We start from the raw sequence: 13,807 nt of genomic DNA, 5'->3' as shown, positions 1-13,807 counted from the left end.
AGTGAAGGCGAAGCAATGCAGAGACGACACTCTTGGCTAATACATGTTTCACTGAAATTCTACCTACAAAACTCTACACACTCGCACAAAACCCAAAAAAAGCAAACTTCGGTTTTAAGAGCAAATATTATTTTCGCAGTACTCTTCACACTACGAAACAAATTATACCAAATTATATTAATATATCTTTATCAAATTAACTAGATTTACGAGACAAATAGCCATGTTTTTGTACTGTACAGATGTTTATGTCGGGAGGTTTCACGTAGCGGTTATGTCGGTGAAGCGCGTTATTTACTGCGGCTAGGTGTAACGAACAATACATTACGTGTGCCTATATATGTATAGAGTCAGTAGTGCGAAGGTAGGTATTATACCAACGTTGCTTAGTTTGTTTTATTGTGTTCAAGTATTACACCTGATTCATCTGAAATTGTAGAATTAAGTGTATGTAATGAATGCGTTTAAGTTTATGCTATGATTTGGTCTCACTTTATAAAGGGTGAAGAAGCTTATTATGTTGGTACGTTTCGAAACGGATAGGTGTTACTAATTTACTTAGAACCCAGTCAAAGAGGTAAGTTAGTATGTAGTTCGAAAACTTCTCTAGATATATTTACGCAAATCTAGTAAAATTGAAATTTTAATCTCAAAATACATTAAACGGTTGAAAGTTCTGGTCATCAAATTCTTGAAGATAAATTCCAAATTATTGCAATCCTAGAAAATAGCACTCGGAAAGTAGGAATCTTCTGAATTCGAATTCCTTAAGATCCCATTTCTAGGTGATCGAATTCTTTAATATAGAGTACTTACTGGAGTTTAAACGTTACCTAAAAAGATATTAAGTTATTGGATTTCAATATTTAGTAGTTGGATAGTTGCGATTGCACTATAAAGTTGTAACATTTATAAAATGGGATAGAACGATTCAAATTACTTTTAAGTTTTTTTTATCAAATAATTTGCTATTATCTGCTGTACATTCAAGCTGCTCAACAGAATTGGATATTAGCGGGTGAAAGATTTCATTTTTTATTTACATTACTATTACATTTCGGTACGACAAAAGCTAATTTTCCGAGAACGGGGTCGCGAGAATAAGCTATACTGTAATAAGCAGGACAAACCATAACACTTTCTCAATAATATTAAATTCATTTAACAGAGAAATGAAATCTTTAACTTAGCTTCGTTGGACTTGTGCCAACACACATTTTGTTCTAAAGCTTTACGACTGCATCGCGTATTCTCTAAACTGATATTGCAAATGGAAATATTAAGTTTCAAATCCGCATTACGTAAGATAATATCCGATACTTTGCAAGAACATATGATACTAATACAGATTATATGGAGCCAGTGTTTCACGACTGCAATAATAAATGTCCGACAATTTAAAAATTGCAGTACTCTTTGCTTTAAAAACGATTGTTTTTCTGTCTGTTTGGTTTTTCTGTTAATCATAAAGTTACAAATAAAGTTGATTTTACCTCGATAGGGTCAGACAAACAAACTACTTTTTCTACTCTGTCCTTGGCAAAAACTAAAAGATAGTAATACTTACTTTATTTAACGAATTATTTTATTAATTACATATTTCATGTATTTCAGTAGGCATGATAATAATATGCAGATAGCATAATTTTCGTTTTTTTTGCACGTCTTTTCCCGTTCATTTTATTACGTACCAAGAAATTATTTTAATTTATCTCATAAGTTGTTCAGTATGACGATAAATATAAGTCTTCTTCCTAATAGATTTCTCGAGGGATATTACGATAATTGTAATTAAGATAGCATCGGCGGACCAGTGGGACGAGGTCTGATAGCGACCTACTCATTTTAGTTTAGCTAATATTTGAACTAGAAGGAAACTGCTTTTTACAGAATGTCTGGGCAAACATCTCTTTTACTTTAAATAAACTTTATAAATACTACGAATACAAATCCTACATTAAGCACGTGGGTGTATCCCCTTCTTAGCATTAGAAATCTCAAACAAATTGATGTAAACTCCGTGTTATTTCCCGAGGCGTTTCCCTCGAAAACTTATCAAAATATTTTTTTTTCGAGTAGGCAAATTCGAATAATTACATCAGCATCACCGGAACACTTGTAAAATTTAATCTGGACCACTCTCGACGAAATTCGTCAAGTTTCCGTTGGAATTAATCTTTTTTTCGTTGAAACTTTTACAAACTCGGCTCTTGATTTGGTTCTTTACATAAATCGGGAGACCGACATTTAAGTGGTCACTCACAGGCACAGATGCTTGTGGGTGATGTTTGCCACCCATCGCATTATAAGGGGTCTAAAATGTGTACTTATACAAATAAGCACATTAATTTCTGAGAATCTTGCAGATTGTGAATTCTCAGAGTTGAAACAAGTTGTAACAACTCAGACAGAGCAGAACTTGCCTTCAAGCGTTTCTTTGAATTGTGCCAAGTACCCATTATGATTTTATGCAACATAATAATAATATTATGTTAACGAATGTAAAACATTTTGAAATAAAAACATACAGTACATTCTAGGGAACAGGAAACATCAATTTCCTTCCTTCATTTATTTCTGATTTCAAACAAAATCTAATATTAGACCCTCATTAAATGTTATAAAAAGAAATACACTTTGTCGTGTTTCCATTAACGTATCAACTTTGTAAGTCGTTCACGTGTTCCAATCACGAAACACCGTACACTGACCGATTAGGGTCACGTGTCTACTCTGATGAATATAAAGTACTTCAGCAATTTCAATCAGCATCTACAAGAGCTAAGGCTCGCCCTAAGTTTGTTCGTAACTTTAATTAGCTTATTGGTTTTCCATGCTATCCATTATGGTAGCTGTCTCATCTATTATCTTTCATGTATTTTGATATTTATGCAAACAATGCTTAATGAAATGAGACCTACGCGTCATGATGTTTGTAAACATGGATTCTGAAAATAGATCTTAGGAGCCGTCAGTTTTTTTTCTTAGAATGCTGGGTTATTGATCTCATAACCTTTATTTTTTATTCGGTTTACTTTTTGTTTTTCATTCATTTTCTTATTGTTTTTAAAGTCTTCATCATCTTTTACCTGAGATCGGTCAGTAAAAGAGCAAATAGACTAAAGTTTCGTTTATATGTGGTGTCCAGATTGATTTTCCTTCTAGTTTCACTAATTTGAATACAAAAATGGACTAAGAAATTAGGAGAATCATGTTTTTCTTAGAGTTTTAACTATGATACATGTTATAAAAATGTTTATAACGATATACAGCACTTGATACAACGTTAATACAATCTGCTTGTAGAACTAATTACTGTTTAGTCGCGTATAATTGAATAGGATTACGCCGAGACCACATGGGCTGCTTACGATAACTAGATTTACTCGCACTACTATAATGTATAGTGCTCTCGTAATAAGCTGGCTTTATTACTACTATTTACGAGGGTTAACTTCAAGATTAGTTTGAAAATCGCTTATTTATCAATTATTATGCACCATTGTCACGCTATCTTTTGATTTCAAACCTGCTAATGTCTGAAGTTAAGTAAATTATGCAGACGTGTTTAGATGTTTGTTATTTCTACTCATTGAATGTATGCTTTGTTTTCAGAATAATTCTTATGCTGCTAGTCTATCTAGATAACTAGAATCGTTATTTTTGATCATCAAAAAACGATTCTGGATTTCGCAATCTTCGTTACGTATGTACACCGAAGCACTTTAATTATCACGGGTTATATAGACTGTATAGGTGTCACTAAGTAACTTAAACACGTGTGTGAAAGAGTGTCAGAAAACAAACTGAACGTAAAACTAGTGCAGAGGATACTCGGTTGACTGTACCACTAATTCGGTGATCGGAGTGCAATAGCCCTCGCCAGCGCGGCCTGCAATTTTATTTCACGCGGACCTAAAGATCGTTCATTACGGTATAGCGAAATTGTTATATAATTCGTATAGTATTGTAGTAAGTGGAATAAATAATGTAATAATGTATTATATAGGCATGGTAATCATACGTATGAGATGTTATGAGTCATCATTGTTATGAAACTGTTTTGCAACATCAACATTAAAGGAAGTCGTTGCAAGAACCATTTGCTATTGTGATGAAACAAAAATGGCAGCCAAAATATCTTTCAAAATTAGGTGCCTAATTGTACCTGAGTTTCTAGGTTTGGTGTTTGAATGAGTTTTGCCTATATTTGCTTAAATTTGAATATATTTTTGACAGTGATACGATCTATTCAACTGGAGGTAATAATTTGGTCTATTCAAATGAAATCGTCTATTGTTTGAGATTTATAGTCACCTGTTCCTTATTAGTTAGATGTGCTGTACCTGAAACATAAGGAAAAAATATATTATAATTTAGTCAGTAATTACTAATTAACATTTAGTTTCTACAGTCGAATATCGAAACGCCAATGTGCGCGGAGAACTAAGCAAGTAACTTTGTATAACAGACATAAAAAAATTGTCAACAGCGATCTCTCGTGGTGTTTGGCGTCTTCTTACCAAATACCACGTCGGCTTCGATACTGTTACCGATCGCTGCAGATATTTTTTCTATGTCTTAAATGGATTTCTTAGTACCACTAGTCAGTTTCTATAGGTGGTAACCCTATGTGGTTGCTTGCTTTAACAACCTTGGTGTTCAAAGTTGTTAAGTAAGAACATTGTGTAGGTGGTCTAAGTAACGTCTATATCTATTAGTTGTCAATAATAACTTGGAGAGCTATTGTAACATGAATAGTTTTGAGTGCCACTTAAAATTGAGTGACGTACGACTATTCGGCCGTCTGTAATTAATAAAGACTATTATTTATTAGAAGATGGACGATGATAACAATAAATATTAAATAATAATTGGTTGGTACAGTCAATTTGACGTCCAAACAATGAATGCTCAGGCGAAATATGAGAATGAAAACGTGGCTAGATAAATACTTACAAAAGTTATCATATATTATCATAATTGCCGGTAGGATTTGTAGCAATGTAATCAGCTGTGCGTACGTACAAGGAAAATTGATGTAGAAAATAAAAAGAGTATTTGTAATTGAAATCACGCATCTAATTTTGTTTTTATTTATTTTCTAATCCGTGTCATGTTTTTCTGTATCTTAAAACACAACGTCGCCATGGCTTCGTTGTTAAATACAGCAGGAGTCGCGAGCTCGATTCCAAGACAGGAAGGTTAAGTAAATTGCAAAAAATGTTGTTCAGTAGCTCGATTCTCTAATATTATCGACTACCGACAACCGAACTGTCATCGAGAAATTTTGTATGAAAATCTGATCAGCGCCTCTGACGGGTGTCGTAGGAAACATTTTGGCAGTACATTCTAAATGTCAAATGTCGATAGCTAGCCGGTTGTCGGGAGTCGATAGTGGTACAGAATCGAGGTACTGTAGCTCACTTCTCTATTACTATCGACTACCGACAACCGACCTGTCATCGAGAAATGTTGTATGAAAATCTAATCAGCGACTAGAATGTACTGCCAAAATGTTTCCTACGACACCCGTCAGAGGCGCTGTTCAGATTTTCATACAAAATTTCTCGATGACAGTTCGGTGGTCGGTAGTCGATAGTAGTAGAGAATCGAGGCACTGGTTCCCTTACCATGCTACTGTGACACAAGAATAACTTTTATGCGGCTAAGTAAGAACGAGTTATACAGCAAAAATAAAATGAATACAAATATTACTGATCCCTAAAATACTCCACGTCATATGTTTAAAATTCAGAGTAATACGAAAGCCCTAGTTATACCTGAGAGCAGGCACTAGTTCTTTACCAAATTTTTAATTCATACAAGTGTGCTCACAGCGGGGCTCGTTCGAGCTAATTCAAATATTTAAAACTAAAACCTTGACGAAAACTTGCGGTTTTGAGGCTGAATTACTAAACCGTTTGCTTTTCTAGTTCTTATATTTATTCTAGTTATTCTCTTCAGATTTTCATATTAATATTGAAATGCGCTAAGGAAATCTAAAGGAGTTGTTCTTAGTTCTGTTATTTTGTTTCACGTATTCTGTAGTTGTATATAACTTTGATGTTAACGAGTTTTGTAAGAAAGTGAACTATATGACGGATATTAGAAGCTTGTTTTCTTTTCTATTATAACTTTTACTTATGAAAAAATAGGCAGGTAATCTGTCTGTGTGGTCCAAAGGCAGTATGCGGTAGACCATCAGGATATCTCGTGTTCGATTCTTAGTTCAAGCACATTGTTGTAAGGATTTTTTTATTACTGTTGGGCTATTTTTATTGTAAAGAAATTTAAGAAGGTATCTAGTATGTGGTAATAGGCTCCGACGTCGCCGTCTCATAAATGGGACATAGATATAAACGACGAAACGTATATTGACCCCGCTGCCTACACTATAGGGTGTATAAAAGTTGGGATGTTAAAATAATAAACGAAATTAACGCTATATTATTCTATCATAGTTTAGGGTTTGTTAGTGCATAATTAATCAATACGCCAAATGATTCAGGCTTTACTTTTCACTTTGTGAAATATTCAGTGATTCGTTCCATCGTAGAACTAAACTCACTTAGAGATTTTGTAAGAATTTGGCGCGAATTCCAGAGTGTATGTGTCAGTGATTTATGTTCTGAATTAAAAGATTCAGAGTTCGTGGAAAAATAAATATCATTTGGTTCAGGCTGACACTTTTTTTCATTTTCAAGAACCATACTTATTAAGCAAGTAACATACATAACAATTACAGCATAGGTTTAACAAATATTTTCTTGTACTTTAATGCAATGAGTCTTAAGCGGGATTGAAATTAAAGGTTGCTTGATATGTTATCAAATTAAAGTATTAAATATTTATTTAATCTCAATTTAGCTCAACAAGATTGTTTTTTATACGACTGCACACCGAAACAGTGTATAATGCGTTTCAGCATTCAAATTCACGTTCACACACTAAATCATTGTTATCGCAACGAACGCTCTCTCGTTTTAACAGTTTTTATAAAACGTTGCCATAAATGAATAATAAGCCATAATAAACGATGGGACGGCTGACCAACGACATACAAGTGATGGTTATATACGATGGTATTCAATTTAGCCGCGGAGGGTCACCGTACAACCACAATATACCGGTGTACGTTCAACGCTGTCTAATATTAAATTCCAGTCAGCGAAGGTTTATAAGGGTACTTCTGGCCTAAGGCTAGATTGTGTGCTTTTTAAACGTTCTAATATTAATTAATTAGTGGATGTAAATTGCATTTTTAAGTAGTTCTTAGTTTTCTGAAACTTAAATTGGCCATGATTTGTAATTTATTATTATAGCGTTTTCGTATCGGGAGCCGTTGCGCATTTTCTACAGTCAGTTTTATCGAATATCGAAAACTTGACGTTTAAAATCTACTCAACAATTAGTTCCTACTGTACCCGCTAGGGGCACTGATCAGATTTCCATCCAAAATTTCTCGATAGTCAGCCAGTTGTCGATAGTCGATGGTGGTAGAAAATCGAGCTACTAGTCTTTCAAAATCAGTAGCTTAGCGGCGTTTTCATATTATAAAGACATCGATAGCCACTCGATAGTTTACTTCATCGATAATAAACGTCTCTATAACGTATCAAGCTAAACTTCTAGCAAGTTGTCATTCCACATGGACGCCTGATATTTATTAACATCCTCTACAAAGTTAGACAAGGCTTCTAATATCTAGTCTGCATAACCAGAGTAACACGGTTTAAGCTTTGCTTCGTTGCAGAGATGCATCCGGTTTAAGTTGTAAACTAAGTTAGGTTATGAAGACCAGCTAATCAAACCCGGTGCTGCACTCACGTCTTCTTCAGTCACGTGTCATTCAACTGCTAATTGTGGTCGCTAGTTTATTATTTATTTCTTTGTTTATTATAGTTGAGTATATTTACAGAGTATTTTCAAATATAACAAACACCTAAAAAATTACAATTGGCCTTATTAATTAGAAGGCAATAATAATTAAATACTTACAATACATACAAAAAGGAGTTTTTAGCTTGATATAGTAATTCGTATACAGATGGATTTAGTGCCAAAAGTATTTTCTACCAGTTTACCGTGATGCAGATATTCAAGACCTCTTTTAATTAGAAATTTCAGAGTTTAAAGGAAAAGTCAATAGATCCCAATGGTAACAGCTGCAGTAACGCGATTTCCTACAGTCGGTACTATCAATTTGTAAATTAGTTTCCACGGCACCCTTATAAACCTAGTAATGGAGCTGATCAAGTTATCAATAGTGCCAACTGAAGAAAATCGCGCTTATGGTAGATTTTAGATTACTACTACCAATTAATAAGTATCCATTTGATACAAAAAATAAAAAGTATATTGATTTTTTAGAACGATGTGGATTAGTTTCGATGACGATGACGATTCATGTTCGAATAATATTTTGCCGATTTGGCACGTTATGCGTTATTTTATTTATAACATATACTTATACGTTTGAAATAACAAAACAACACAAAATAACAATAAACTTTAGTACACTACGCATGAAAATTGGGATTACTGCTACGATATCAAATATTTGATTAATCTAACCACATAAATAAAACTTTTAACAGTATAAAAGTTGATAAATGACACCATAAAATAGTGATAAAAGCAATTTAATCAAGCTATAGTTTCACTTGCGGTGCGTGGATTTGAATACGATAGTAAATCATTCGTGAGGAGTGACGTCATCACTTGCGTAATGAGTTTTCAATTGAGCTTTTCTGTAAGAGCTGCAGTGAAAACGAAATAGTTTATTGTCAATCGATATACAGGCGAGAAACTTTTAGATTGCACAAAAAAAAACTAAATTGCAGGAGTTTTCATGTGATTACTGTGCAATTAAATAATAATTAGACTTTATAAAGTTCTTAATTGACATTTCATCGACAATTAAATTAAAATAACATTACTGTCAGGTCGAGTGCATTTTTTTTCATTAGCTAGCGATGTTTTCACTGGATACGAAAAAAAGTTAATGATAATTCCTTGATATAAGGTTTAATACAAATTGTCAACTTAGTGCAAACAAACCCTTAATATACTTAGAGTGCGTTAAGACGAGCTGACTTATTATAAAGTAGCATGAAAGTAAGCAACATTTTGCATAGATTGTATGAAACTTAGCTTCGTTAATAGTTTGACTTGAGAGTTAGTTAGGGATTACTCACGAGGTTATAATATTCACCTGCTTACAAAATATTAACTAACTATGTATGTTATTAAAGAACGAAGTAACTTAGAGTGCATTAAATCTATTTAATGCATATACACGGTATTTAAAGTAAAATTAAACATTACAGGTTTTTTATAAGCGCCTTGATTGACCATAATTACGTTTTAATCACAAGATTTAATAAATGAGTTATGATATAAATCGCGCGAATTTACTTACATCTATATCCTCGGTATATTTTTTCATAAATATAATAACTGACAAAAACAGAGTTGTTTCTCTATCTCAAGTAGATTATGTTAAAAAATTAAGCTAGGACATTACGGAGATAAGAATAAGCACCCGGGAAGAATGAAATAAGAAAAAGGCTTTAAAAGGTTCCACGAAAATAATGTATTCAAATAAATGCTGCAGAATTTAGGTTTAAAGTATCACTTTTTTGTCTTAAGCGGGATTAAAACCTCTTGTAAATGAAGTTCTACGTTGAGTGAGAACGATAAATAAAAGATTGAGCAAGTTTTGAGTAAAGATCTTCGTGTTAAATTGCGTTCTAGTAGGTACACGTTAAACTTGATCACGTTTAAATGTTTGTTTTGTTATTAACAAAACTGATTCAGTGGACGGAGCTCACTGAGATTTAGTTTGTTTTGAAGTTCATACATATATAGACAACTCACGTTTAACATGCTATTGCTATATACCGGTCATTTTACCCAACTCCAGGCTACTATCGAATAGTATTATAATTTACATTAGAAAAGATCCATAGCATTTTGCCTGACCGGGACCTTGTTCACACAGGCAATCTCAGCATGATACGACGTATAAGCTTGTACAAATATTAACAGAAAAGAAGCCGATATACTTTTAAACTTAAAATACGATAGTCGTTAACAAAGTGATTTCCTGAAGCGAGCGATATTTCTTTATTATCTTACTTTTTGCTGCAGCCCCGCGCTGGGGCAAACGATGATGATATTTAGTACAGTAAGATGCTTGCAGCGGCGAGAAAACATGGCTTTATTACTTGTTTTTTATAAGCCGATATTTTCGTCGTATAACGTTGTAGTATAGGAATTATACTTATCAGTTTCTGTATTTGCTTTGCAAAAACTTAAGGTAAGGCATGGCATACCTTAACAGAGTCATGAAAAGAGAGAATCTTTCCAAAAATGATTTTAATAAAGTATTTTCATAAATAACCTTGATTATTTTATTACATCGAAGCATCCGTGAATACCTACTAAGAATGAGCCTCGTGTGAAGGTAAGTTTTAAAAACACGGACATAAAGTACTAGAATACATTACTATATTCAGTATTCACAATTGTTAGTACATTACATTGTGATGGCCAAATGACCACTACTGCATTACACACTCATCCACCTAAACATTTGGTACAATTTCAGCTATTATATGGAATTGTGGTCGACATCTAAGATGCCGTTCACTTGACGGCTCCCGATTGCGTATCTCAACGTGTGACGTACAACCGACACGTTTCTGGAAGCTAAATTATTGCCTGTCTCAGTTATGTAGTGAGAAGCCACAAAGCAATATGTAGCTGTAAATCAGCATATGGCGAGCTTCCGTACCAGGCTTAGCCTATTGTTCTATTTCAGGAACAAGCCAGTTATAGCCATGTATATAATTATTACGTCGTATTGAGAGTTTTTTGTAATGACGCAAGAAGTAGCAACCACATGGGACTGGAAGCCGACTCCAACATAGTTAGACTTATAGATAGTACTAAGCACATAGGACCTTTTAAATTCGTTAGTCCTAAGTTTTATTTAAACGACATATTTCCTGTATACGACATACTTCCAATCTTTTTTACAAGCGTAAAATGACAAACTTTAAATTACATCAAATTGTATGTTTCATATACAGACTCACAAAATAAAATTCTTTTAACACAATTTCTCATGTAGGTAATAACGTGAATAGTTGAGAGAGTAATTACTCAAAGAATTTCTATATTCATAACACAAACCTGTATGAAACAGGTAGCTATTTTAATATGGTAAAACATACAAGCTCGCTATCATACTAAGGTGCTACATAGAGTAATCTGGAAGGCTTATTCCCGGTAGAAAGAGCACCGTATGCTAATATACGACCTCCTTGGAAATATGGAAATTAGTTCATGAAAAGTCAAACGTTACATAATAGGGTATTCTCATACAGCCTATATTTAACGCTGGGATATGTAAAATATATTACTAGTTGTGTAAAAGGAATTGATAAATAGATGGGTGTTCTTATCGTCGGGTTGAAAATAGGTAATTCATAACTATTATTTTAAAAGGGATCCTTCCATACATTTATGTATTTTGTTTAAAAGAAAAAATGCCTTTGTATGCTTACAGGTAATACGCATGAATAACAATGCTTGCCTGTTTAGAATGTTAGTGAATTTATAACAAGCAAACTATGTTTGTTTCAGTCATGTATATTGCCGTCATTCAATATGTTTTTGTATACTCGTAGTACCTATTTGACCTTTGATTTGACATTTATATGCTTATACATACTAGCACGCCTGTTATACCCGAAGGTTTAGGCAGAGATGTATGAAATACACCCACGTTTCGTCATTAACAGTTAGGCCCATGTTATCGGAGGCAAACCTATTGCCATTTACTGGGCACGTTACCAGGCTCCGGGTTACTATTGAAAAACATTCTAATATAAATTAGCAAATACCAAATACCTTATAATAAAAATCTTTTTCGATTTAAAAGTAAAGTTTAATCTAAATTATTTGAAATATATTTTCTTAAGATCTTCTATCAAAAAACAAGCAGAATAATTATAATATCAGACAGAATTCCAGGTTTTACTTTAGTTTTTAATTCACAGTGGAATTAGTGAGTGAAGCTAAACCAGTAATCCTTCAGTGACCTTGTCATAATCTGACGAAGGTCGACCCACAGTTGCCAGAATCCGCGTTTCAACAAAAAGAATGTATATCTTTAAAGAATTTTAATTTGGCAACACTGTTTGAGGAATTTCGCCTGTGACAGCGTGTGACAAAGTTGTATGATTGATAATCATTGTTTATGGTTGGCGTAATTTGAATTCGAAAATTAATGTCCTTTTTTTCAGTGGCATTTAGGAGGTGTCTGATAGATGAGGTAACTTATTAAACTGGAACGAACTATGTCAGTTATATCCCCAATTTCTAAGCCGAGAAGTGGTATGCATTATTGTGAAATATGAACCGCAACTTAACTCTCTAACACTACAACCGGATAGCCATAGGTAAATTTTGTATGAAATTCTGATCAGCGCCTCTAGCGAGGTACAGGAACTATTTTGGACGAACATTTTAAATATCAGACTTTTAATAATCGACAGTATCTACCGACTGTAGAGAATCTTGCTACCACATGTGTAACTTGCTACTTTTGACAACTATGTGTCTTGTATTTAATAAATTTATGATTATGGGTACATTTACTCCTTAATATTAACAATCATAAATAAATTAATTGTTATGTCGAATACAATACTAATTATAGCGTAACCCCTAAGCGGATTACAATTATAATATTCATGCCGGGAACTGATTGTTCATTCAATATAATATACACGTTAACGCTAAGTTCCTATGGGAATTGGTAGTACACATTACAGTATGTTAATTTGAGTGTAAACATGAACAGTTGCTAATATATCAACGTATATAAGATGGAAAACGACATTAGTTTTGGTAAAGAATATAATATAGTAGATTTCCCACAAAATTTAAATAAGTAGCGCTTAAGGCTGAGGCTCATCGCATCATCAACTCAAAACTATTTAACAAACAATTCTTTGAAATATAACTCAAAACCTTGTAGCTGAATCCAAGTTAGGTAAGGTAGAAAGGTCTACGAGTGCTACGAAGTCGTAGCAGGTCAATACAAAGTATAAGGTATGAATAAGTTCGATGCTTATCGAACTTATTTATACCTTGATGACAACAGAAGTTACTATATAAGCATTCAGTAACTTCTGTTGTCGTATTTTACATAAAAATGACTATTATTAATAATACAAGCTATGATTAAGTGCATTAAGCGTCCTATTGATATTTTTATAAATATGATTGTCTTCATGGTTAATTATATTTTTTTGGACCTACTACTTTTCGTAGCTGGATGCAAAGCCTCACCGTATGGAAAATTTGGAATCGCCTTTAACCCATTTTGTTCGTACACAAAGAGCAGTCTACTATGAAATGAGACATGTAAATACGTAGTTATTAAAGTTCTCTCGACTTCTATTGACATTCTCTGTACCGGTGGAAAGTTCCTAACCGCTGGCTATGAAAGTTTGCGCTTGTTGTAGTTAGCATTTCATGTATTGCACTTTGTATTGCGGTCAGTTTGTCAGCCATTATTGTGGGTGCGATCATTGTTAAATGGCTTTTTTGTTTGTTTCTTTTGCTGTGTTTTATTATGATTATAGTCTTTAAAGGTCGTTCCGGAAAGTAATATGCTATGCGGTGATATTTTTGTTTGGGTTATATTTTCCTATTACTCGTGAGCTGATGCCTGTTAATCGATATAGTAAATCTATTTATTGTATGGCGAAACCATTGCGCAATTTTG

General features: G+C 33.5%; 1 protein-coding gene across 6 annotated transcripts in view; it reads right to left on the bottom strand.

Moving 5' to 3' along the window:
* The window catches only part of Dh44-R2 (Diuretic hormone 44 receptor 2), a 174,664-nt gene that overhangs the window by 55,710 nt on the left and 105,147 nt on the right, over positions 1-13,807 (bottom strand). The window contains exon 4 of one of the 6 annotated variants that reach the window (XM_076125116.1): positions 4,318-4,346. The exons of the other annotated variants lie outside the window; for them this stretch is intronic. The gene's annotated coding sequence lies outside the window, so the exon portion shown is untranslated. The remainder of the gene's footprint in view (positions 1-4,317; positions 4,347-13,807) is intronic. 6 annotated transcript variants of the gene reach the window in all.

This window comes from Anticarsia gemmatalis, chromosome 17 (genome assembly GCF_050436995.1).
Source record: "Anticarsia gemmatalis isolate Benzon Research Colony breed Stoneville strain chromosome 17, ilAntGemm2 primary, whole genome shotgun sequence".
NCBI lineage: Eukaryota > Metazoa > Arthropoda > Insecta > Lepidoptera > Erebidae > Anticarsia > Anticarsia gemmatalis.
The sequence above is the reverse complement of the archived record's forward strand: the minus strand, read 5'-3'. Positions and strand labels throughout refer to the sequence as shown.